Raw genomic sequence first — 25,251 nt, 5'->3', positions numbered from 1 at the left:
CTACCCATTCAATAGCCTGAACAGTGGAAGCTGCAGATCAGTGCTCCAATCTTCAGTTGGGGACTGCTGAACAGGCACAGAAGGCACCTGCTCACCTTCAGACCAGTCTGCAAACTTGGGTTGAGTAGCAGTAGACTCAGGAGCTTGAGCAATACATTCACCCTGAAATTTTTCCTTGGTCGCAGCCCTTTTAGCAGCAACTGGCTCTTCCTTTTTAATCTCTTCAAGATCTTTTTAGAAGTAGAGATCAGGCATGACTTACATGGTGCCCCACATTTGCAGAACTTCCCAAGTCAACATCCACCACGTCAAACCCACTGCTTGAGCTCCCTTGTCATTGCATGGGATGGCAATGTCCACATAGTGCAGAGCAGAATCTGTGTTACACAGAGCAATAGTAAGCAGGTTAACATAAGCTGTCTCAGTGAGAAGCTAGTGGTCAGCCCTGAAATCAGTGACCACCAGAAGACTTACTTCCTAGAAATTTGCCTGGATGTGGCAAGCGAAGTTTCCAAGAATGAATTGCCCAGCAATGGGATTGGCTGCAGTGATAGCAGCAAACTTCACTACAGTCCACCAGCCATAATTCCTGGAGGACATGACACTGACATCAGCTGGACTTTCAGTGGCAGTGATGGCAGGAGTTGCCAGAAAAAGCTTCTCCCAGGTCCTTTCCAGATTAATAATATAGATGCCATCACTTTTCTTTTTGCAAATGTGCAGTTTCATTTGGAAGTCAATGTTAGTGCCATCTAAGCAGATGCTCACACAGAATTTCATGATATCCTCCTTCATCAGCAGGACATCGAGGACTCCACACATTGTGAAAGTTTCCTTTAAGTTGCTATGGAAACCAAGTACAATGTTGTGTGGACCCCTCTTTGGGTAGCATGGAAAAACTCAATAGGTATTTTTGAATAAATGAATAGTTGGGGGTTAAACTTAGAGATGTTTTCCAAGGAGTAAATGGATTTTGCCCCTCTCTTTGATAGCATTTGTCTCCTAAATGGATCCTTGATCCCTAGTCTCTCTCAGTCTCCAGTTCACTTTTCACACCCCTGTGGAATTTATATACCTGAAGCAACACCCTGATGATTCCACTTGTTTTAGCAAGATCTTTCAGAACTTTAACCTCTTTAAGGAATGATTTTCCAGCTCCTCCTGACATTTACTCATTAGTCAAAAACTCATCTGGCTCTACCATTCCTCATTGATTTGCCACTTTTCCCTGCTAGTGTTTGACACACTCCAACAAACTGAAGCACTTTATTACTCAGACAAATCCCACCCTCTGCTCCTCTGCCTTTATACTCACTATTATTGTCACCCATGTGCCATTTCCTGCCATTTACCAGTTACTCATCATTACTCATCATTCAAGACTCAGATCAAATACATTTTCTTTAATGAAGTTCTTTCCCTTATCCTCTCTCTCTGAAAATTAGGATCCAGCCCTGTCATTGGCAGAAAGGTACAACCTTGGGGAAATTAATTAAAATTTCTTAAGTCTCAGTTTCTTTATCTGTTAAATGGAAAGAATTATGTGTACCTTTTGCAAACTCCTCTCACAGTGCATGCCACCTAAGTATTCATCATGAGAGTGATTATTACTGTTACTCTTTACCTAAATCTCTAACATGACACATCACTTTCTACATTGCAGTCTTTGAAAATGGGGCCCATACTTACATCATCTGTATTTTCCATAACTCCTGCCAAAATATCTGACAAGTAGTATAAACAGTAAAACTGGTTGAATAACTCCTCATAAACTTTAGTATGAGGCCCCTCTTATGTCAAAGGGGTGTTGCATTAGTTTCCTAGGGCTGCCATAACAAATCACCACAAACCAAGTAACTTAAAATAACAGAAATTTATTCTCCTATAGCTTGGGAAGACAGATGTCTAAATTCAAGGTATCTAGAGGGTTGGTTCCTTCAGTGAGGGAGAAATTATGTCATGTCTTTCTCCTACTTCTAGTGGTTGGTGGCATCCCTTGTGGTTCCTTAGCTTGTAGATGCCTTACTCCAGTCTCTACCTCTATCTTCACATTGCTTTCTTCTCTGTGTCTTTGTGTCGTCTCTCCTTACAAGGGCATCAGCCATTGGATTTAAGGTACACCCTAAAACCAGAATGAATTCATCTCAAGGACCTAATTATACCTGCAAAGACCTATTTCCAAATAAGGCCACATTCCGAAGTTCTGTGTCAACATGAATTTTTGGAAGACACTGTTCAATCCACTATAGCCACAAACAAGTCTCCTTCCCTCTTAAAACAAATAGGAATTAAGAATATAAATTCTAGAGTCTGACTGCATAGGTTCCGGCCCCAGCTCACTGTTACTGGGTGTATAGCTTTTGTTACATTTCTCAACTATACTCGGTTTCAGTTTCTTCATAAGTAGAATGAGGATAACAGTAATATCTACCTTAAAGGGTTTCTTTGAAGATTAAAATACATAATTCCCATAAAGGGCTTAGTATAGCTTGGTTATTTTTAATCAATGAATAAATGCTGACTACTTCTTTTATTTATTTTTTCTTTTCATAAGGAAGGTCCCTCTGCCGGGGAAGCTCACCATTCCTTCTACCTTTTACCTGAACAACTTCCTGTAAACATTTGTGTCTCAGCTTAGGGATTACTTCCTCAGGGAGGCATTCTTTGACATCCTCAACAGATCTAACAGCCTCCAATACCTTTTTGCAGTCTTTATTATAATTGTATATTCACTGAGTAATTACTACAATCAAATCATAACTGAACAAATTTTAGGTAGTTAATATTTAATATCTGGCTTCCTGATTGAGGTATACATTCTGTGGGAACAAGAACTCTGTTTAGTGTGACATGAAGTCAGACTGCCTGGGATTGAATCCTGGCGCTTTCACTTTTTTTCCTTGGGTGAGTTCCTTTATCTGCCCAAGTCTGTTTCCTCATATGTAAGTGGTGATAATAACATTATTTACCTCAAGAAACTGCTGTGAGGATTAAATTAGATCATGTGTATAAAACAAGTAGCTCTCAGTACCTGGCACATCATAAGTACTTAAAAATTGCTAATTAGCATTAATATTTTTTTTTCAACATGGCATCTAGTTATTCAGTGAATTAATTAATACTGAATGAATGAGCTGAGTTATTGGCCAAATCTAGGAATACAATATGTGCCACAGAATAGTGTGTCAATTTGGAAATCAACCAATGTAAAACTATTAAAAAGCAACAACAGCCAAGCTGGGGCCACTAGAACTCAGGGGAAGGGGAAGAGAGACTTACAGATTGCATGAAGGCATGAGAAGCCACGATGAGGAAAGAATTGCTCTTACTATTTTAAGCCCCAGCTGCCGCAAGGCTGGAGCTGGTGAGCGCATGGATCAAGAGCCGGCAAAAGCCGCAGCTGTGCCCTTTGTATGAATTTGCTTGGAGGTGATAGGGGACAAGAGGGCCTTCGTGGCCCTCAGGCCAGCAGGACCACTAACAGAGTTCCCATGGACCCACATAGGTATTAGAAGCCACAACAACTGAAAAAAGGAGCCACTCAGAGGCCAGTGAGTCATAAGAAGGGACTGGCACATGGCCCGTCCTATGGGAAGTGTTTGGAGTTCAGGCTGTAGGGGAGATGGGTCCATCAGGGGAACAGTGGGGCACAGCATAGACAGCTTATCTGCCCCCTGATCAGCACAGGCCCACTCAGAGGAGACTGATCAGGAATACAGATCTGTAGCAGGTGCAGTTTGCTGAAAAGACTCAGGCCCAGACCAGAGTTTCCATACAGCCCAGGTGTACCGGACCTCACAAGACCAGAAGTACTTATAAGGTCAACAGTTAAAACCTGAGCTACACAAAAAGCCTTCCCCAGGGAATCAGCAGCAAAGCAACAATTTAGATCAACCACACAGCTCAAGTACTGGTCCCCACAGGAAATCCCCCCATTTTAGAAGTAAGCAAAGGACAACAAATTAGTTCCAGTGCAGAGTTTAAGTGGTGGGAACAGTGAATAATCCAACATAGAACTGAAAGAAAAAACAAAATACCCACAGACCAAGGACAAAGTTCAATATTAACTAGTAAAGGTCTCACATCATCACCAAAGGACACCTATAAAACTTAGAAGGACCAGAAGCCCCCTGGACTCCCAAGCCAGGGACTGGGGAAGGCTGGGATCCTTGTCCTCACCCCCTGACATCTGCAACCAGCCCAGCAATGACCACTGAGCCACTGCAGAAAGTGCCCCGGGCTCCCGAGCCTGGGCAGTGGGGGGCCAAGGGCTTCAGCCACACCCCCTTGACATCTGCATCCAGCCCAGCAATAACCAAGCCACCACTAGAAGCCCCCTGGCCTCCCCTGAAGGAATGAGGGGGCTGCCACAGGCCTCAACCATGCCCACCTCTTTCTTCTTTCTCCCACCCTATTTCCTTCCCCTTTTCCCTCTCTCCCTCCCCCCCAAGTGCTCCACAACATCTTAGAATATAAAAAAATAATAATATTAATAAAGAAATGAAACTTAAAATATATAAATAAATTTTAAAAGTTTCTGTTCCTTTGACCCAATAAATTCTTCTTCTAGGAGAAAAAAAAAAAAAAAGGAATAGTGTGACAATTCAATAGGTTTTCGTGACCTTGTCCTTATCAGAAATTTTCTCTAACCAAAGGAGCTAGAAAGCCCAAGGGAAGAACTGTCTAACACCACTGCCCCCAGATCATTTCCTCATTATAGCTCTTACAATCCCATTTAGATCCAGAATTTTTAAAAAAAGGTTCAGAGAATCCAATTTGCTTCTAGCCCTAGGGTGGTCTTTTGGAAATGGAGAAAGGCTTCTGAGAGGGTAGTGGAAAATATCAGGCTGAGGTAAGTCTGGTTCCTTAGCAGGTAAAGTGTGACTTGAGGCAAGAATACTTTGGTGTGAGGAGAGATGGAAACTTCTTAGTTTTTAATGTGTTTCTCCACAGTCTAGGGAGAAAATGCTGTTGAGTGAATAAAAGGGCAGCTTTAAAATTTAAAGGAAAATGATTAACTATCCTAAGAATCAATTGGTGTTCTGGAATAAATACGCCCGTTGAGGATCATATTTATTTCTGCATTGCCTTTATAGCAGTAGAGACAACTTAGTGGTACAGCCTGACTATCAGATTGATCTGATTCAAAACTCTGGCAGAAATGCCACTTTCTTTTTAAAGGGAGTCATGAATCACACGGGTTTTAAATTGACATTTTGGGGGGCTGACAGTTTGGTGGTTGAAGTCATTTAGATTTTCGGGAATGGAGGAACCTGAAACAATGACAATTATTGCTAAGACACATAATTTTAGGATTTAAAGATTACTTAGTTCAAAGAGCATAGTTCACAGATGATAAATCTGAGAAACAGAGAGGTTAGCTGGTTTGTCCAGAGTCACACTGAAAGTTGGTATTTTGGATTCAAAATTGGAAATCAGATCTAGTCTACACTTACCAGAGTCCTTCCTCCACCCTGGCTCACTTACTAAGGGAAGCTGTTCTATTTAAGGCTAGATAAGACATCCTGCAACTCCTACACTAAGAAAGCTCCGAGGATTTATTTCATCTGCATACTGAGTTTCGAGGTCACAGTTTTATTATCCCCAACATATAAAAAGTCTGTCTTTGAATTCCATATGTATGGTGACTCAGAAAAGAACACAGACTCTCTCCCTTAGTTATAATCTGTGTTTGACAACCGGGAAGGATATGTGGATATAAATACAAATATGTGTTTATTTATAAAGATACTATATTTATGACAATTTTTTTTAGGAGGAGCTCCTAGCTTCCTTTGCTCCACCTCCATTCTTGCTCCTTCCTCAACAGAGAAATGATTCCCCAGATGAAATTTAAAACATCAGTGAGGCCACATGCACCACTAACTAGACCAGATTACTGGGTTAAAGTGTCGAGTACTTCCTTGTGTTGTCCCTCTTGTGAGGGAGGAAGTTAAGCAGATGTAGTCCTCTTGTCTTCTTTGCTTTGACTTTCTTCAAGTGACTGTACAAAGCTTGATACAATTCCAAGAATTAGACTGAGAGGAAGGTATTGGACTTCACTCATAAGCTCCAGCTGCACACTCCATCTCAAAGGTCTGCATCGGGATAGCCAACATATATAATAAAACTTGTAATAAAGGAAGCCTTAGGTTCACCTTTGCAATCCTTATGTATATAAAATTTTCACTGTGAACTCACAGGGGAGGAAAATTATGATAGGTAGGGCAAAATTTAGGCGTTTTTAGATTCCTCAATATATTTCCATCAAAATTCTATTTATGTATTTACTCAAAAAATATTTATTAAGTGTCTGCTATGTGCCAGACTCTTCCAAATACAGGGGATAAAGTAGTAAATAAGAGAAATAAATTTCTATCTTGAGGGAGCTTTTATTCTAGTTGGAGAGACAAAAGAAAACAAACATATCAGTACGTTATTGCATTTCTAAAAGCACGATGTGAGGGTACTTCAAAAACTTTGGGGAAAAAATAGAATTAACACAAATCTTTTCATGCACTTTTTGAAGTATCCTCATACTTCATTGACCATTTATCAAGGTCTAGGCACTGTTTGAAGTGCTTATAAATATTTTATTTAATCCTTATTGCACCTCTATGAGGTATAACACTATAATAAAGTATAATGCTATATAATACAATATAGTATTATCCACTATAATAATGCAATATTTTGCAGATGAGAAAACTGTAAATTACCCAAGATCCTACAGCTCTTAAGTTTCTGAGGTAGAACATAAACTCAGAGTTATTTGAATCTAAGTATACAGATATGCATTTATGTTTTTCTTCCTTCCATTTACCAACATTATTAAGCAATTACAATGTTTTGGGTACTATGTTAAATACTAAAAATATAAAGATGAATACAACTGTATTTACCATCAAGAAACTTCCAGCTGGTAGAGGAGACAGATATACAAATAAACTCCTGCAATGATGTGTTACGGGACCAATGACAGAAGACTGTAAAAGTCTTCTTTTCCGCCACTGTGCTGAATTCTCTTTCTCTTCTGGTGCCATCGTGTTAAGAGAAAGACAGTTACATGATTGCAGTGGAAGAAACACAGTGGACAGGAGACCTGTCACTAGTGTTCTAGGTAAAACTTTCCAACTCACAGTGTGAGAAACAGCTGAAATTTCTTATATTCCGTTTTTGTTTTTGTTTTTGTACGCACAATGGAGTTAAGGACACCTGCCCCATGCCCACATGGAGTTGTTTACGTTAAACAGGATAAGAAACGAGGAGAGGCTTTGTAAAAGGTATGGGATGATAAAGACTTGAGACATGTTGAATATTAATAAATATTATCAAACCATTTCCTCCCTTTTTAAACTTCTCTTATCTAGGCCAAATTATTCAAAGTTCATAGTTTTCACACTTTATGCTCAACCAGCTTCTGGTCCTGGGCCATCACTTTTAGCTTATGTGTCATCAGTATATGGAATTTGGCATTATTCCTATAGAGTTACCTTATTCTGCTTCCTTGTGCCATGTCATTCATATGTTTGTCCATTACTTAATTCTTTCTTCCTTTCATTTTACTTTGAGCAAATTGAGTGTTTTTGTTTCATTCTTAATTTTTATTTTATTTAAAAAAATTTTTTAGGCATCTGGCCAGTATGGGGATCCAAACCCATGACTTTTGTGTTACCAGCACCACCCTCTTCCGAGCGAGCTAACTGACCAGCCTCCCATTTTTAAATTTAGAAACAGCTTTAGAAATTATTCTTGCTCATTCTAAAAATTCAAACAGTAAAACAAGAGAATAAAATATTTAATTCACACAAAACCCGACGACCCAGATATGGCTTGTTTACATTTTGGGAAATCTCTCTTCATACTGGAGTTCTCAGACTTTCATGTGCATCAAAATTATTAGGAAACTTTGTAACTTTGCAAATTCCACCGAGCCTCAACTCCCAGGGATTGGGACTTAGTTTATTCAGGGAGGACCCAGGGTTCTGATTTTAAAACATCTGCAGAATTTTTAAAAATCTGAGGCAATTCTGGTGATGATCTGCATACCATGTCCTGGAGGAAAAACAAACAACAACAAAGCTACTACTCTGAACAACATCCTGCGTAGATATAGAAACGGGTATACAAATTTACATAAGTGTCTCTGCAGCAGACATTAACTCCTCCCGTGCCATTTCCAACTCATTTTTTCCCTGTGGACTTCCCCGTAGGGCCTGGGAATCCCAGCACTCATTTGTCCAGTCTCCCTGCAGCTGCAGTTGGCCATGCAACCTGGTTCTGGCCAACAAGGGCTTCTGGAAAATATAATCTGTTTTCTGATAGAACAGAAAGGTACAGGGACAGACCAATTGGCACTGTCCCCTCACCCTTTGAAGTAGATGTCTATCATATTTATAACTGTGGAAAATACTGATATTTATAAAGCAAATATATTTCACAGGGCCTAGTTTCTTGTGGTTTCAGGTTTGTTTAGCCTAACTTCTTAAATGTACATATAAAATGTTGACCTTGAAAAAGACAGGAAATCTTCCCCAGGCTATAGTCACTGTTGTAAGATAAAGAATTGTAACACAGCAAGGTTGCTGGTTCAAGGACAGACAAGTTACTGATTGATATGTAAAGATACTGGGAAATAGCTGTAGGGAGAGAGAATGTTTGCTAAGATCAAGCTTTTGTTGCTGGATGGACTTAACCTTTTGCAAATTGCGTTATGGAATGTCACCTTGCTTGTTTCACTGAATGTTACCAGCCTTTACTGTTAAACTATAATTGGCCATAACCATACCTATATTCTTTTTCTGTAACTTCCTGGTCTGGAAAATAAATGTGGAGAGAGAACCCCAGTCTATGGTTAATTTCTCAAAGGAAGGAATGCCTCTCTCTTGAGGGTTACAGGAGATTAACCCCTTTGGGGTCTCTCACTGTCCAGAAGAGATGGGCATTGAGTAATCCTTTTGTGGCTCCATCACCCAGGGGAAGAGAGGTGACAAATCTGTGGGAGGCAAAGCAACAATGACTATCTATTACTTTTTGAATTTGGAGTTAGGATCTTGTAATTGGACAGGCATGCAGTCTAAGCCCCATCTGTCAGACCTACCCTCATGAAAACGATTTGGAAGTGAGCACTGTTGGGAAGCAGGCTCTGCGTAAAGTTTCCATGTGTTATCATGGATGGTTATGGTTGACATTTGTGGATTTGTGTATTTCTCAGTGGCAGTGGTGGTAGTTTCTTCGTGGAGATAGGGTGACCTCGTCCTGGTTTGCCCATGAGTTTCAGTTTTGCCACCGAAAATCTTGTATCCCTAGGAGCCCCCTTTGTCCTAGGCAAACCTAGACAGTTGGTCACCCTATGACCAGGGTAACATTCCCGATGTAGGTGTGATAATCAACTTAAATTTCAGTGAAGCCGAGTTCCTAGAACTCAGTGCTAAGCAATAACAGTGGGTAAGGTTTCTGGACTGTTTTGTGGCGGGATTGGGGATTTTCTCCAGGAAGCTGAGACTAGTATATTTTTTCCCACCCTTCAAATGGTTTCACAATGTGTATATTAAAAATCCCTTTAACCTTAAACTAGCAAGAATGAATTTATAGTTTTCAGCTAAAGTTCCTGACCCATATTTCTTTTTGCTTTAAATACACATAATAACTAGAGCTAGAGTAGTGATCTTGTAGTACGTAAATGTTGAGAATGCAGATAAAAACCAACAGTTAAAAGAGGCAGAGTGAAAAGAAAGAATGAGTTTTTGTTCTTGCTGCTATAATTAAAACAATATACAAGTCTTGCTCATTTCTGCTGTAGCCTATATTTCTGCAAAGCTAAGGAATTACTTTATGTCTTTTTAGCTCCTTCAAAACTTTATGCTCTGACTCTGCAAAATTAGTTAGAACATTGCATATCTCTTCCAAACAAGAAATGAGAAAGTTTTCAGTTGTAAGAAGTTTCACTGGGTTTCTCTGAGCAGATGATTAAGAGATGATAAAGAAAAAAACAAAGATAAACAAAAAAAGAAAGAAAGAAGAGGAAGAAGGAAGGAAGGGAAGGAGGAAAGGGAGAGAAAGAATTAAGGAACACAAATAATGAAGGATAAAAGAAATAAAAGAGTAATCCGATTTGGAGTTCCAGTATGAAAAGCAGTGATTATAAACAGATATCACATGACTTGTTTGTAAGCTAGTCCCCATTTGTCATCTTATTTTAAAAATCGTTCAGTTAACCATATAATTTTTTTCTGCCTTCAATGTGTTAGTGACTTCATAAGAAGCAGGATGACCTCTGTCTCCCTAGAAAGAGCATTTTGCCAAGACAAGAAAATGCCAGCAAGGCACAAAACCAGTTTGACTTGCCACAAATGGAAGTTTACCAGGAAAATACAATGAGATTAAAATAATGTTCTCAAGTCTCAGGAATTTGATGGGGCCTGCTCAGGGCTGCTTCCTCTGTTGAAAAGGGAAATTAGTAGCAGTGAGGGGGCAGTTGAGATTCAGCATAACACCAAGACTTTTTCCTGACAACAATCAGGAGGGAAACAGAAGGGAAAAGGGTTGATGTTCTCAGAGTGTCCACCCATGTCACCTGATGCTGTGTCTGTGCACCCTGTAAAATCATCTCTGGAACAAGTGCAGGTGCCTGCCCCAGGCCTCAGGAAATGAGAGTAGATTGTGCAGCCACCAGGGACCTTTTAATCAAGATTGTGCTGTTTAAGAAGATACGGGGGGATCACTGATGTCAAATGTCTCCTGATAGGGCTTCCTGAGTAACCTCCTTCTCTGAGAACAGCCCATCACCCACAGCTCTGCTAACTGAACCTTGGTACACTTGACCCAACCCAGCTGGACCAATCTGCTTACCATCTGTGCAATCTGTAATAAAGACCTCAGACTGAGGCCAGAGTGAGTTGGGCACTGGGGTGAGAGTTGCAGTTTAGAAGTTCTTGTTTCTACGAGAAGTTGACCAGATCATGGCAAAGGCTGCAGGGAGGAGGGATGGTCGCTCCACATACCTTCTCAACAAGCCAGGCCTGGACTGAGAGGATTGGGTTAAGGGTTAAGAAGGAAGATGCAGCTGTCCTGCACGGGGCACAGGTTAGCCCTTATCCAAGAAGACCAGGAGCCAACAGGTCTTCAGCATTACCTCTGGGTATGGGGTCTTCTGGGCTTGGTCCAGCTGTCCCTACCCCTCCAAGGTGAAGGTCACAGCCATATGTTCAACAACAGTAGAAAAATCAAACCGAGGCATTGCATTGATCCTTAGGTTGTTAGATGGAATCAGTGCCTGTCACTTAGTTGCTAGTAAAGGTGCAAAGAGACCCAGGCCCAAACCATCGAGAACTTCTGAGAGTCAAGTTCTGTTCTGGGCTCTTGGAAGAGGCAGATGCAGCCTTTGGGGATAATGTAACTGCAGCTAAGAGAAAGCCTCCCATGGGGAAACCTGTTGGAGATGACAAAAACAACAGCAATCACATGAGGACTGAGGACAGACAGTAAGTGCTCTCAGATGTCAGAGAATGGGTGTTGGGGGAAAAGACCGTGATAATTCCAAAAGTGACCAAAGCAGTAGCGATAGCAGCAGCAGCTGAGTCTCTTGTCCCCACTGTGCAATACAAGGCTGAGGGCTTGTATTAGTCTGTTTCTGTTGCTTAAAACAAAATACACAGAACTGGGTATTTTGTAAAGAAAACAAAATTTATAGCTTACAGTTTCAGAGGCTGAAAGTCCAAAGTCCAGGGAACACATCTGGTGAGGGTCTTCTTTGGTGGTGGCTTTACAGCAATGCAAGGATCTCACATGGAAGAAAACAGTGGACCAGAGAGATATAAACTTTTAAATGTCTCTTTTAAAGCCCTCAGAACCATGCCCCTGACCAGCATTATTAATCCATTCACTACAGCATGGTCTTACAATCCAATCACTTCTTAAGGCCCTGCCTTTCAATTATCATAATAGGATTTCCCACCCTCAACAGTTACAGTGGGAATTAAGCTTGTAATATATGAACTTTGGGGACAAAATGCAATCAATCCACAGCATTCTGCTTCTGGTCCCCAGAGTTAATGTCCTTCTCACAGGTAAATACATTTATTCTATCCCAAAAGTCTTAACTTGTTTCAATTCAAAAGTCCAAAGTCTCAAGGTAAATCAAAACAAGTTATCTACTATCAAGATACAATGGTTGGAGAAATATAGGGTACATATTCCCTTTCCAAAAGGGAAAAATAGGCCAAAAGAAAGGTGTAACTGGTCCTGAACATGTCTGAAACCCAGCAGGGCAGGCATTAAATCTCAAAGCTAGAGAATCATATACCTTGACTACATGTTCGATGTCCTCTGCAAGCTGGTGTCAGGGTTGGATCTTCTTGAGCAACTCCGCTTCTATAGCTTTCCTGGTCTCAGGCCATACTTCAGCTGTGTGGCTGGTGTTGCCTGCTGGCAGCTCCACAATTCTGGGGTCTCCATGGAGGTCCTGATCTCATGACTCCACTAGGCATGGCACTGATGGGGTTTCTCTGCTGCAACTCTGACCCCACTTTTCCACTCAGTATTGTTCTAGCAAAGGCTCTATGTGGTGACTCTGCCCCCGTGATAGATCTCTTCCTGAGTCCGCAAGCTTTTCTATAGATCCTTTGAAATCGGGATAGAGGCACCCAAACCTCCACAGCTCTGGCATTCTGCAAGCCTATACCACATGGATGCCACTAAGGCTTCTGGCTTGCATTTTTCCAAAGCCGTGGGTTCAGCCACACCTGGGGTCAACTTATCCATGGCTGGAGCAACCAAAGCAGCTGGGGTGCTGGTGCCAGAAGCAGCTTCCTGAGGTGGTCCTGGGAAGTGAGTCCATGGTGGACACCTCAGGCCTGTTCTCTGAAACCATTCTCTCTCCCTAGGCCTCTGGGCCTGTAATGGAAGGGTTGATCCCAGAGCTTCTGCAATGTCTTCAGGTACTTTCCCCCCTTCTCTTGCACTAATCTTAGCCCCACTGTATTTTTCTCCTCAAAATGCTCTCTGCTTCTATACCACATGATCAGGCTGCAATTTTTCCAAATCTTTACCCTCTGCTTTTCTTTTAACTATACATTATGGCTTTGCATCATGCCTTTTCAGCTATAATTCATTGTAGGCTGTTGCAGGTAGCCATGCAGCTTCCTGAATGCTTTGCTGCTTAGGAACTTCTTCCTCCAAATACTCTGGGTCAGGACCTTTAAGTTTCACATTCCATAAAACTTTTGAGAATGAACAGAATGCAACCAAGTTCCTTGCCAGTTGACAGCAAGGGTGATCTTTGCTCCAGTTTCCAACATGCCCCCTCTTATTTCTATCTGAGATCTCTTTAGAATGATCTTTACAGTCCATATTTCCAATAAGCATTCTGGTCACCACCATTTAACCAGTCTCTGAAACATTCCACACTTTCCCTGGTTTTCTTTCTCTTCTAGATTTTTACCAGCATCTAGGCTTTTTCTAGCTTTTACTTCCAAATTTCTCCAGCCTCTCTGTAACACCCACTTCCAAAGCTGTTTCCACAGTTTCAAGTATTTGTTATAAGCAACATCCCACTTCTCTGGTACCAATTTTCTGTATTAGTCATGTTTCTGTTGCTCATAACAAAATAACTGGAATTGGATGATTTATTAGAAAACAGGATTTATTACAGTTGCAGTTGCAGAGGCTAAGAAATCCAAAGTCCAGGGAGCACATCTGGTGAGGGTCTTCTTTGGTGGTGGCTTTATAGCAAAGCAGGAGTTCCACATGGCAGAAAACGGTGGACCAGAGAGAGAGAAACTCTCACATGGTCTCTTTTTAAAGCCCTCAGAACCTCACCCCCAACCACTATTATCAATCCATTCACTTACAATCTTATCACCTCTTTAAGGCCCCACCTTTCATTTACCATAATAGGATTTCCCACCCTCAACAGTTACAGTGGGAATTAAGCTTTTAATATAAGAACTTTGGGGACATGTTTCAGTCAATCACAGCAGGAAGTAAATGATTTATTACAGCAGATGACATCAGTGGTCTAAATACTAGAATCACAAGACCCCTCACCTCACGGATCACAAGACACGTGGTGAATGATGTTATCAATTTATTTTTCTTAACTTATTTTCTTAAAGTTATTTTTAGTAACAGAGCTTTTGCTATAAAACAGCTTTGTCTAAAGCAGAGAGCTAGAATTCACATTTGCTGACATTTGATTCTTCACTGTGTCCAGCTTTCCTATGTGTAAGTCACCTCCATTAATAAGTTTCCTTGTATATCTCTGAATGGGCCTGCCCGCTTCCTTCTTCAGTCTCAAAGTACCTTCTCAACTCATAGGCCATTATAATTTAACCCCTTCTCACACAGATATATTTACTTTTTTTTTTCAATTCTAATATACACCTAAGGAATTTTAGAATTGCTAAGTCATAATCCTCTGACAAACAAATTTACTAACTAGAGTATGTAAATATAGTTCTTGTATATAGCCTTACAGTATAGAGTCAAATTATATACCTATAGTTTTCCAAAGTAATCCCTTTCTTCCCCAAACCCTTCAGAGTGAGTATGTTATTTACTTTTAATATAGTTATTTTTAAATCAGTATTAGTATTTTGGGGGTCCACCCCACAACCTGATAGGTATTATTATTTTTTTTTATTTCAAGGTTTGCAAAATATTACCATGGTTATAAAAGCCAGAGCTATTGAAAAGGGTATGCTTAGATATATATATAGTTTCCACATCATCCCCAGTACCCTATTGCCATTTTGTTTTCATCCATCACCTGTAGGTAACTAATATTAGTTTCTGATTTATTCTTTCTCTATTTCTTCTGCAGAAATTAACTGATAACATAGACACAAGTATATTTGTTTTTATCTGATTCTTTTTTTTGCACCAAAGGTAGCATAGAATAGAATCTCTTTGCATTTTTCTTTTTTCACACAACTGTATATCTTGCAAGTTGTTCCATATCTATTCAGATAGATCTTCCTTATTCTTTTTTAAACAGCTACATAATTCTCCACTGTGTAGTTGGTTCTATTAGAGTTTAACCACTCTCCTCTGTATGGGAACTTATATTGTTTGCAATATTTTGCAATTATAAAAACATTGCAAAGAATACCTGTTGCATACTGTAGTGGATTGAATTATGTCCCCCAAAGAATCACTGAAGCTTGAATTTGGCCCCACCTGTGACTGTTAAGAGGGTGGGAAACCCTATTATGGTACTTGAAAGGGGAGGCCTTGAAGAGGTGATTAGTTTGTAGGATCATGCTATAGTGAATGAAATAAAAATGGTGGTCAAGAGTGTGGTTCTGAGGGCTTTAAAAGAAGAGAGAGGAGTCTCTCTCTCTCTCTCTCTCTCTCTTTCTCTCTCTCTCTCTTTCTCTGCTCTGCTCTCTGCTCCACTGTTTTTGCAATGTGATACCCTGTCATCACTGTCAGCACCACCAAGGCTCTCGCCAGACATGTTCCCTGGACTTTGGAGTTCCCAGCCTCAGAAACTAAGCAATGAATTTTGTTTTCTTTTGTCTTCTTTGTAAAATACCCAGTTTTGTGTATTTTGTTATAAGTAACAGAAATGGACTAATACAAATACATAGTTTTGTACTATTGGACATATATCTTTAGGATAGATTCCTAGATGTAGAAATTCTAAGTCAGAAATAAGTGTACATATAGATTGTTAGGTATCATAAAATTCTTCTCCTGGTGGGTTGTACAGTCTATACTCCTATTAGGACTAAATAAGAGTGCCTCTTTCCCCACAGCCTCACCAACAGATTTTGTCATCAAACAAAGTTTTAACAGGTAAGTTTTATCTCACTGTTCTTTCAATTTGCATTTTTCTAATTATAAGTTGAACACTTTTAATATGTTTGAATACCATTTTTATATATTTTTCATTAATAACATTTATTTCTTTCTCCCATTTTCCTGTCTTTGATTCTTTGTATTCTTAATTTTTAAGTTTCTTATAAAATAGGGATATTGGTCCTTTGTCTAAGTTTCAAATATTTTCTCTCAGCTTTTCATTTGTTTTTTATTTTCCTTATGGTACTTTTTGAAATGCAAATTAAATTTTTTTTTTATCACATCAAACATTTTAAGAAAAGTTGATGCTGACACTCAGTTTATTGTGGATGATCTCAGAAGCTTTCTTGTGTATGAGAAACAAAACTACAGGCTTTTTGGATAAGTTCCTGTACATCTTGTCCATGTTGTGCTCAAAGATGGGTCAGGGGGATTTGTCCTTATAAGAGGCTGCCCTGTCGGATCAGTATTTGCCATCATCCAAATGGAGAGTGCCATGTGGCCACTGAAATAAGCTATAGACAGGGTCACTGTCACAGGCAGAGTATTTATATAAAAGACCTCTTTTCAGTTCCAGCTCGTCGCCTTTCTATGTGTCTCTCTCTATGTGTCCTGGGCCATGGATCTCATTGCAGTTTGAAGATGAACAGCAATCAGAATGGAATCTTTCCCTGACAGAAGCTCTGTTTAACACAGGGCTTAGAGAATGCTTCAGCGTTGTTGAGCATGCTGAATGGACTGGTAAGGTCTTCGGTGAATGCTGGGGCTTGCTACATGACCTTCAGCTCAAATCTCTTCATACCTTTCTAAAGAGTCATTGAAGTCTTTCCCATGAGTTGTTCCTGATAACCTTATAATCCTTGGGTTGTTAACAGCCAAGATGAGAATGATCATTGTGCATCCTGGACCATCCATCTCTGTCACAAGATCCATATAAAGTATCAGCTGTGAGACCTGGGGTATCAACATATCTAATCACAAATGGAGGTTTATCTGTTTCTTTTTTGAATTCATAGGGTCCCAGATTTAAATGGGCCCTAGGCATCTTCAGATAGCTCACACATGTGTCTCTTTCTCTGGGGAGATGAAGAGTGTGATTCTGAAGAAATTGTAGGCTGCTTGTAGTTTTTACATTTATGCAATATTTATTTCCCTTAGGTGATTTGGATTTTTTCCTTTGTGATCTTGATATTCTACTTTTCAGTCTGCTGTGTGATTTTCAAGTGGAGCTGAATGGTAAATAAATTTATCCTGACTGTGGCAATTCCTTCAACTTACCAGACATTCAGTAATCACTGAAGTTGTAGAAAATTCCTGCTTTGGAACAATTCCTCCAAGGCCAGAAATCCTCCTCATGGTAACCTGGTGGTGTGACTCATGGTGTCCATAAATTTGGTCTGTACCTGGGAACATGAAATCAAGTGTATTTTCATCATGTAGACAAGTGTTTCACCCACTGGCGGAACTAGCTGCATCAGCTCAAACACTGCTGTATCATACTCTGTCTGTGCACCCACATCTCCAGGTCTACTGCTTCAGGGAACCCCTTTCAAACATCACTCTGGCAGCTAAGACCCGTGGAAAAGTTGTTGGGACACATTGTACCTTTTTGTATTAGCCAAACACACACGTGCCAAGATAGACGTCCTCCTTGTCTGTCAGCGCTGCTCCTGGACACATTACAGAGCGGGACTCTGTGTGGGGTGGGACAGTGGGGGACACCGCGGCCACCGAGAGATGCGGGGCGGGGAGACGACGAGGTGGCTGCGGCGGTGGCAGCTGTGTCCCCCAAGCCTGTGTCCCGCCTCAGCAGCCAAATTTTTTAATTTCTGTAATCAAATTTACCAATCTCTTGCCAATCCAGTGCCTCTGGCTTTTGAGTCACGATTATAAAACTTTGAAGTCGCACAACTTTTGAAATTCCTTCCCTGTATTCTGTGCCCAGACACTTTTTTAGTGTTTTTAAACTTCGGAAAGATTCAATTTTTCTGGTGTAGTTTAACATTGACCTTAGGCCCCTTTGATGTCTTCCTTGTAGTTTTTCAGTTTGTTTTTTGGTTTATCGTGTTCACAGTAAAGCCTTGCTGTGGGATAGGTGTAGAGCGGGAATAGGAAAGATCACGAGCTGGGATTTGGTGAGTTTTCTTCCTTCACTCACAGTTAATCAGAAATTTCAACCATTCTCTTCCCTCAAGATATGCTGAAGCATAGATTTTATGTACACTTATTTTTCTCTTTTTGTGGTTTTTCTATTGTTTGGGGAGAAAGTGTTGGTAGACAGGTGGTTAGGTACTGCTACTACCTACAGCTACCCTGAAGTCTATAGATTTTGCTATTTTTTAATATTAGCATTATATCTAGACTCACGTATCACATTTTCTTCATTTTTTTTTTCTAGAACATCATTTCTCTCTCATTTTTCATGGGATTTATTTTTGTTTGTTTGTTTTTTAGGAGTCTGTTATAAGAATGTCCAATGTTTTGTATTGGCCGGATTGTTTCTTGTGGTGTTAGTTTGTGCTTCTTTGTCTTATATTTCCTTTAAACCAGAAGTGAAGTCTAAATATAATTTAGATGCTATATTCTGTACTATGTATTATGTGTTATGATATAATATGATATTAATTTGTTTAACTGTTAGTGATACTAAGTTTGATCATCTGGGAAAGTTGATAACCAGAAGATTTCCCCATTGTAAAAATACATGTTTTTCTTTGCGACTAGCAAGTAATATCTCAGGTGATACTTTGGCACCATGTTAGTATCCCCTTATAGTTTGCATTTAATGATAATACTTTGTTAAACAATTACTACATGAGGGAATTGCAAATAGTGATTTTAAAAATCACTCCATCCACATTTATTAGCTGACATTCTTTTGTAAGAAAGAACTTTAAAAAAGTTTTCTCTTTCTAAGTTTTCTTGTAAATCCGATATATTTATTTTTATTTGACATGCTACAATCACTTATAGTCAGTATATATTTTAAAAATATTCCTTTTGATGTTCAAGTTGTCCCAAAGTTGGCCACTGGAAGTTCCTTCAAACTGGCTCCATGTCCTTTCAACATAACTCATCAGTCTTTAAATTTTTCCTTCTGCCTAAAAATGGATTTCAGGTTTACCTTATTCTTTTCTTGCCCCAGACTTGAAATCAGCCTTTTCTTTAAGGAGCACTAGTTTCTTTTAATGAGGAAAAGGTATTTAAAAGCAAAGATCTGGGTCCAATATATCCTTATCGATAATGGGATGTAATTGCTTCTAGCCCTTTCAATAGACAGATATAAGATATTTTAGGTAATCGTGAGTTTATATTGACTGTTCTCTTACAATTTTAATATTAGAGCTTTTTCTTAACTTCTTTGATTTTACAATTTTCTCTCTATTTTTTACTCTGATAATTTTCATTCCTAACATTAACATATTTATGTATTTATATAAATAAAATAGTTTCAAACTCACAATACAAACATTTCTACTAACAATAAAACTGCTAAGTGAATTTTAATATATCTTTGTAGTTTTTTTATATTTAGAATATGCCACACTAAGAATGTGCAGAGTACTGTGATCCAAATTGCTTGAAATAATTATTTTTTCTTTGTTCAGTTTGTTTAAATGGTTTACAGTTTTTGCTGTGATTTTGTTTTCTTTTTGATCTCTTTTTTTAAATGTTTAAAATATTTACAAGGCTTAAAATCAAAACTACATGAAAAGTTGTCAAAGTAGACAAATTTCCATTTTTTTTTTCTTGCCCCATTCGCCATCCTTAAGTAACCATTTATATTAGTGGGATTTTTTTTCTTACTTTTTAATTTACAAGTAAAAGTTGTATATATTTGTGGTGCACAATATGATGTTTTGATATATATGTATATGCATTGTGCAATGTCTAAATCAAGCTACTTAATATATGCATTACTTCACACACTTTTTTTTGTGGTGAGAACAATTAAATCTACTCTCTTAGCAATTTTTAACTATACAATATATTATTCATTGTAGTCACCATGACATGCAATAGATCTTTTGAACTTATTTCTCTTCTAATTTTGTGTTCTTTGACCAACATCTCCCTATTCCCTTATCCCCCAGTCTCTGGTAGGCACCATTTTATTCTCTGTTCTTATGAGTTTGACTTTTTCACCCTGCAAATATAAGTGAGATCATGTGAGATTTGTCTTTCTGATCTTGGCTTATTTCAATTAGCCTAAAGTCTTCGAGTTTTGGCCATGTCATTGCAAATGAAAGGATTTCTTTTTTTAAAGGCTGAATAGTATTCTAATCTGTACATATATCACATTCTCTTTATCTATTCCATTGGTAAACTTAGGTTGATTCCATATCTTGGCAATGCGAATAATGCTGCAATGAACGTGGGAATGCAAATATCTCCTTGGCCTACTGATGTCACTTCCTTTGGATATATACTCAGTAGTGGGATTGCTGAATCATATGATGGTTCTATTTTAAATTTTTTTTGGAAGCTTCATGCTATTTTCCATAATGGCTATACTAATTTACATTCCCACCAACAGCATGCAATAGTTCCCTTTCTCCACAGCCTCAGCAACACTTGTTATCTTTAATCTATTTGATAACAGCCATTCTGAAAGGTAACAGGTGACATCTCTTGTGGTTTTGTATTTCTCTGATTATTAGTGATTTTTGAGCATTTTTTACATACCTATTGACCATTTGTGTATCTTCTTTTAAGAAATGTCTATTCAGATCCTTTGCCTATTTTTTAAATGTAGTGACTGGGTTGAGTTCCTTATATGTTTTAGATATTAGCTCCTTACCAGATGTATGGTTTACTATATTCTCTCATTCTATTTTATATTCTCTCATTCCATTATATATATAGTTATTCTGTTTATAATTCAAGCATTTATTTTTTACTTCAAAATTCTCTAATGTGTATTTCCTACAAACAAGGACACCTTCCCACAGAAACTCAATACAACCTTGAAAATTAGAAAATTAACATGCACACATTAGTGCTATTTAACCCTCAAATTCCATTGAAGTTTTGTCAATTGTACCAGTCATGTTTTTGTAGCATGAGCATCCCGGTCATAATCACACATTAAATTGAGCTGTTAAATTTCCTTAGTGTACTTTGATCTGGGATAGTTCTTCAGTCTTTTCATGATTTTCATGTCCTTGCCCCTTTGAAAATTACAGTTATTTTAAAGAATGTCCTTCAGTGTGGGTTTATTCAATGTTTAATCATGATTACATTCAGATTATGCATTTTCAAGCTGGCTCCTATATTCTTTTTACATCGTGCTGGGTCATTCTTTGAGAATTTTCTTGCTCTCAAGCATAACAAGATGTTCCAGGATCATCTTTGACTTTGCCTGCCCCAGTCTTGCCATTTCTCGTGTGAATGTGTGTGTGTCTTCCCACATTTATATGTACATTCATTTCCATACATACATATGAAAAACCATGAGCTCTGTCCATTACCTCCAATTTCAACACAACATAATAGGACTCATTCTAGTTTTCTCTTTTAAATATCTGTAACTCCTATGTCCAACTATTATCCTTAGTGTTCTCATATATTTGATTAACTCTCTGTATGTAATGTATCTGCCATCACTCCCGATATTCCTTCCTCCACATGGATGATCTCTTTATTCTTCTTAAGGCCTCAAACCCCAAATCAGCCACCACCACCACAGCCTGCAAAAGTGCCTTCCTGCCCTCCCCATGCTCCACATGCAGGTCTGACATTTCCACACACTTTTACTACCTGTGAGTCCTCACCCTGCCCAAGTTCCATCACATCATGCCAGGTCATGGCGAGTTCCTCTCCCTCAGCCCAATATCAGCACTACATGGCACCCTTTTCACATCACTTGGGCTCCAAAACTCCATATCAGACCATCACCATGTGTGTCCATCCTCCTTGCCCCATTCTGGTTCTCACTTCTCACTCCAGGATACCCTTAGTGGGGATTACTCATCACCTTGCTTGGGCTCTGACTCCCCATGCTGGGGGGGGGGGTTGCCACCTGCATGGATGCTCTCCTTACCCTCATTAGGGCCTAGCGTCCTGTGCCAGGACCACCTCTATTCCATACGAATGCCCTTATGCTCTCCCTACCATTCTTGAGCTCAGCTCTTCAAACAGGCTCTTCTCCCATAAATTCACCAATCTCACCCTGTTTGGGCTTCCAGAACTGAGGCCAGGGAGTCCTTTTTTTTGCCATATCTCCTTGACCTGCTTTGGCCTCTGGCACTTTGCACTGAGTTACCCTTCTGCTTGGACTTTTTCCTCACTACATTTGCAATCTTCCTATGTAGGCACTCTCCTTACCTTGTTTGGGCTCCTACACCTATAATCTGAGCTACTGTGGCCCCTCACTCCCAACCTCCAGCACGATACCTAAATCACTTTGCCCACTTGATGCCTTTAAGAATGTATCATTCCAGAAAGGAAGGCAAGGGAAAGGAGGGTAAAGGAAGAGACGGGAAAGGAGGAAGAGGAAATACAATCATACACATATATTTCCTTATATATTATTGCCCTTTCTTTCTTACACAAAAGGTAACATTTTCCATTCTCATGTAATTTCAAAAATTTCCATTCTCATGTATGATATATTCTGATGTTTATTTCATATAGAGGATATACTTACCTCATTTTTTTTAACAACATAAACATCATCTTGTTTTTAATTGCAGGTAAAGTCTAACAATTATTTGACAAAACTTGCCTTGGTTCAGTTTTACACATCCTTATTATTTTTTATGACTGCATTGTAAGTCACACTAGGGATGCATGATAGTACTTTCTTTTCCAAAATCTGTCTTCCAGAGAGTGTTTCAGTTACTGGTTTGTATTATTGCTAGTTTGATAGGTGAGGCATGTTTTAATTTCTCTTATAATGATGTTGGGCATCTTTTCATGCATTTAAGGATCGTTTGCCTTTTTTTCCCACCATGACTCGTATCCTCAAAACATTTGTAATGCTTCTTTGGGTTTTGGTCTTTCCTCAACTGTTAGGAACTCTTAATCTGCTAGGGAATCTAGTCACTTGCCTATCAGTCACATATTGTGTAATGGCTTATTATCTGCCCTTTGACTTTGCTTAGTTATTTGACCTTGCAATTTCTTTTATTATTAATCTTTTCTTAATGCTTCTAGATTTTAGTCATATGTAGAACAGCTTTTCCCTATCTTATAGAGACAATCACCTATATTTTCTTTTAGTGCTTGATTTAGATCTCTGATCCATCTGAAGTTTATTCTGAAGTACATTGTCAAGTACAAATCCTATTTATCTATTTTCAAAATGGTTACCCAAATGTCCTGATACCATATATTTACTTTTTCACCATGATTGGAAAATGCTCCCATTATTATGCCCTATGCATTTTGATCTGTACTGAGACTTTCAATTCTGTTCTGTCACTCTCTGATTTAATGTGAATAACACAAGTCTCAATTATGAAGCTTTTAATTTTTTTAGCATGTTTGGACATCTCGTTACACTAGGCTCCAGCTGCCATTTTTCTTCTTTTTCAGCATTTCCCTTGCTTATTTTTCCAAACAACCTTAGATATCAATATATCTGGTTCCAAGAAAAAAAAAAATGGTATTTTTATTCAGTTATGTAAAACTTATAGATTTACTTGGGGAAAATTGATATTTATGAAGTTGTTTTGTCCTTTCTAAGATGTTTATGTCTTTTTAATTGTCCTGATATAATTTATATTTTTCAATATTGGTTTGTATTTTCATTATATAGGTTTTGCACATTTCTTAATAATTTTGTTGTTATTGTAAATAGGGCTTTAACATCCACTAAAACACAAGCTGGTTATTGTTATATGAAGGCTATATAATTTTATGTCCTACTCACTCACAAAAACCTTTTGTTGTTTGTACTAGTTATTGTTGTTGCTTTTGTTTTGTGGATATGTTATGTCACGACAGCAGCAATTCTTGTATTCTTCGTGACTTGAAATTCTTATCAAAGTATAGCATAGAGAGAATGATGCACAAATCGTGTACCACTTGATAAATTATCACAAAGTGAATAAATCTGACTAACTAATGCCCAGGAGAAGAAATAGAACATTATGGCATTCACAACTTTAATTTTAGTTATTTTGGTGTTTTGTCAGCACTTTTTCATATATTTACTGGCTATTTAGAAATATTTCTCTAAAGTGTGTGTTTGAGAATCTTGATGATTTTTGTAATAGGCTGTCTGTCTTTCTCTTATAAATTTGCAGCAGTTTCCAAAACTATTTTGTGAATATGTCTTTGTTGGAAATATATGTTGTAAATTTCTTCTCCTGTTCCATGGTTATAATTTCCATGTTTTTAAAATTGATATATAACTTACATAGACTACAAATTATGCAGTTTGATGATTTCATACTTAAGTATATACCTATGTAACCACAACTCAAATAAAAATATAGAATGTTTTCAGTACCACAAGAATCTCCTTCATGTATACTTCCCAATGACAACTGCCCTCAAAAGTAACTGTTATTCTGACTTTTGCGGTCATAGATCAGTTTTTGCTTCTTTTTAAACTTTATACACATCAAACACATGTACACTAGATGTGCAAATGTACTTCATGTTGAACTTCTCTTTGTCTGTGAAATTCATTCATGAGTACTTCATTTTTTCATTGTTAGTATTGCAATTAATTAATATAACATAACAATTCTGTATTACACTGTAGTTGGAGTTTTAGATTGTATCTAGTTTGGAGTATTATGAATAAAACTGCTATGGACATTCTTTACATGTCTTTTGGTGGACTTAGAAATTGCTGGGTCACAGGGCAAACTTGTGTTTAGATTTAGTAGCTCACACTTTTAAAGTGGCAGTAGCACAGTATAATATGAGTATATGAGAATTCCAGTTTCTCCTCATCTTTCCCAGTACGTGGTTTCATCAGTCCTTTCAGTAGTTTTATTCTAGTAGGGATGGTGTAGTGGTCTAATTTGCATTTCTCTATAGCTAATAATGTTTGTCACCTTTCCATATTTTATTGGCAATTTGGATAACCTCTTTTATGAAATGTCTGGTTAAATTCTCTTGCCCATTGGGCCGCCAGTCTTTTGACTTACAGAACTTCTTTATATATTTTGGGTGTGAGTCTTTTATTTTGGAAATATCTTCTCTTTATCCGTGGCATATATTTTCACACACTTAATGTGGTCTTCTGTTTAACAGGATTTCTTAATTTTAAAGAATTCAAATTTATCTACCATTTCTTTACTGGTTACTGTTTTGCCTACGCCAAGCCATAAAGATAGTCTTTGGGTAATTTATGATTTCTCTCTCTTCTTGAACATTTCTTACTAGGTGTTTATCTATTTTGTCAATCATTTCAGAGAATGAACTTTTGACTTTATCACTTTTCTCTATTGTAAGTTTGCTTTCTATTTCATTGATTTTTAGCAATTTTAT

At 38.3% G+C, this 25,251-nt stretch overlaps 2 pseudogenes; both read right to left on the bottom strand.

Moving 5' to 3' along the window:
* On the bottom strand, window positions 1–822 carry LOC134376413 (small ribosomal subunit protein uS2-like; annotated as a pseudogene).
* Window positions 823–16,136: 15,314 nt separating this feature from the next.
* LOC134376412 (spermatogenesis-associated protein 6-like) lies at window positions 16,137–21,609 on the bottom strand (annotated as a pseudogene).
* Between the last annotated feature and the right edge of the window lie 3,642 nt (window positions 21,610–25,251).

The sequence above is a fragment of the Cynocephalus volans genome, chromosome 4 (assembly GCF_027409185.1).
Source record: "Cynocephalus volans isolate mCynVol1 chromosome 4, mCynVol1.pri, whole genome shotgun sequence".
NCBI lineage: Eukaryota > Metazoa > Chordata > Mammalia > Dermoptera > Cynocephalidae > Cynocephalus > Cynocephalus volans.
Note: the sequence above shows the minus strand (reverse complement) of the source record. Positions and strands in the feature narration are given on the sequence as shown.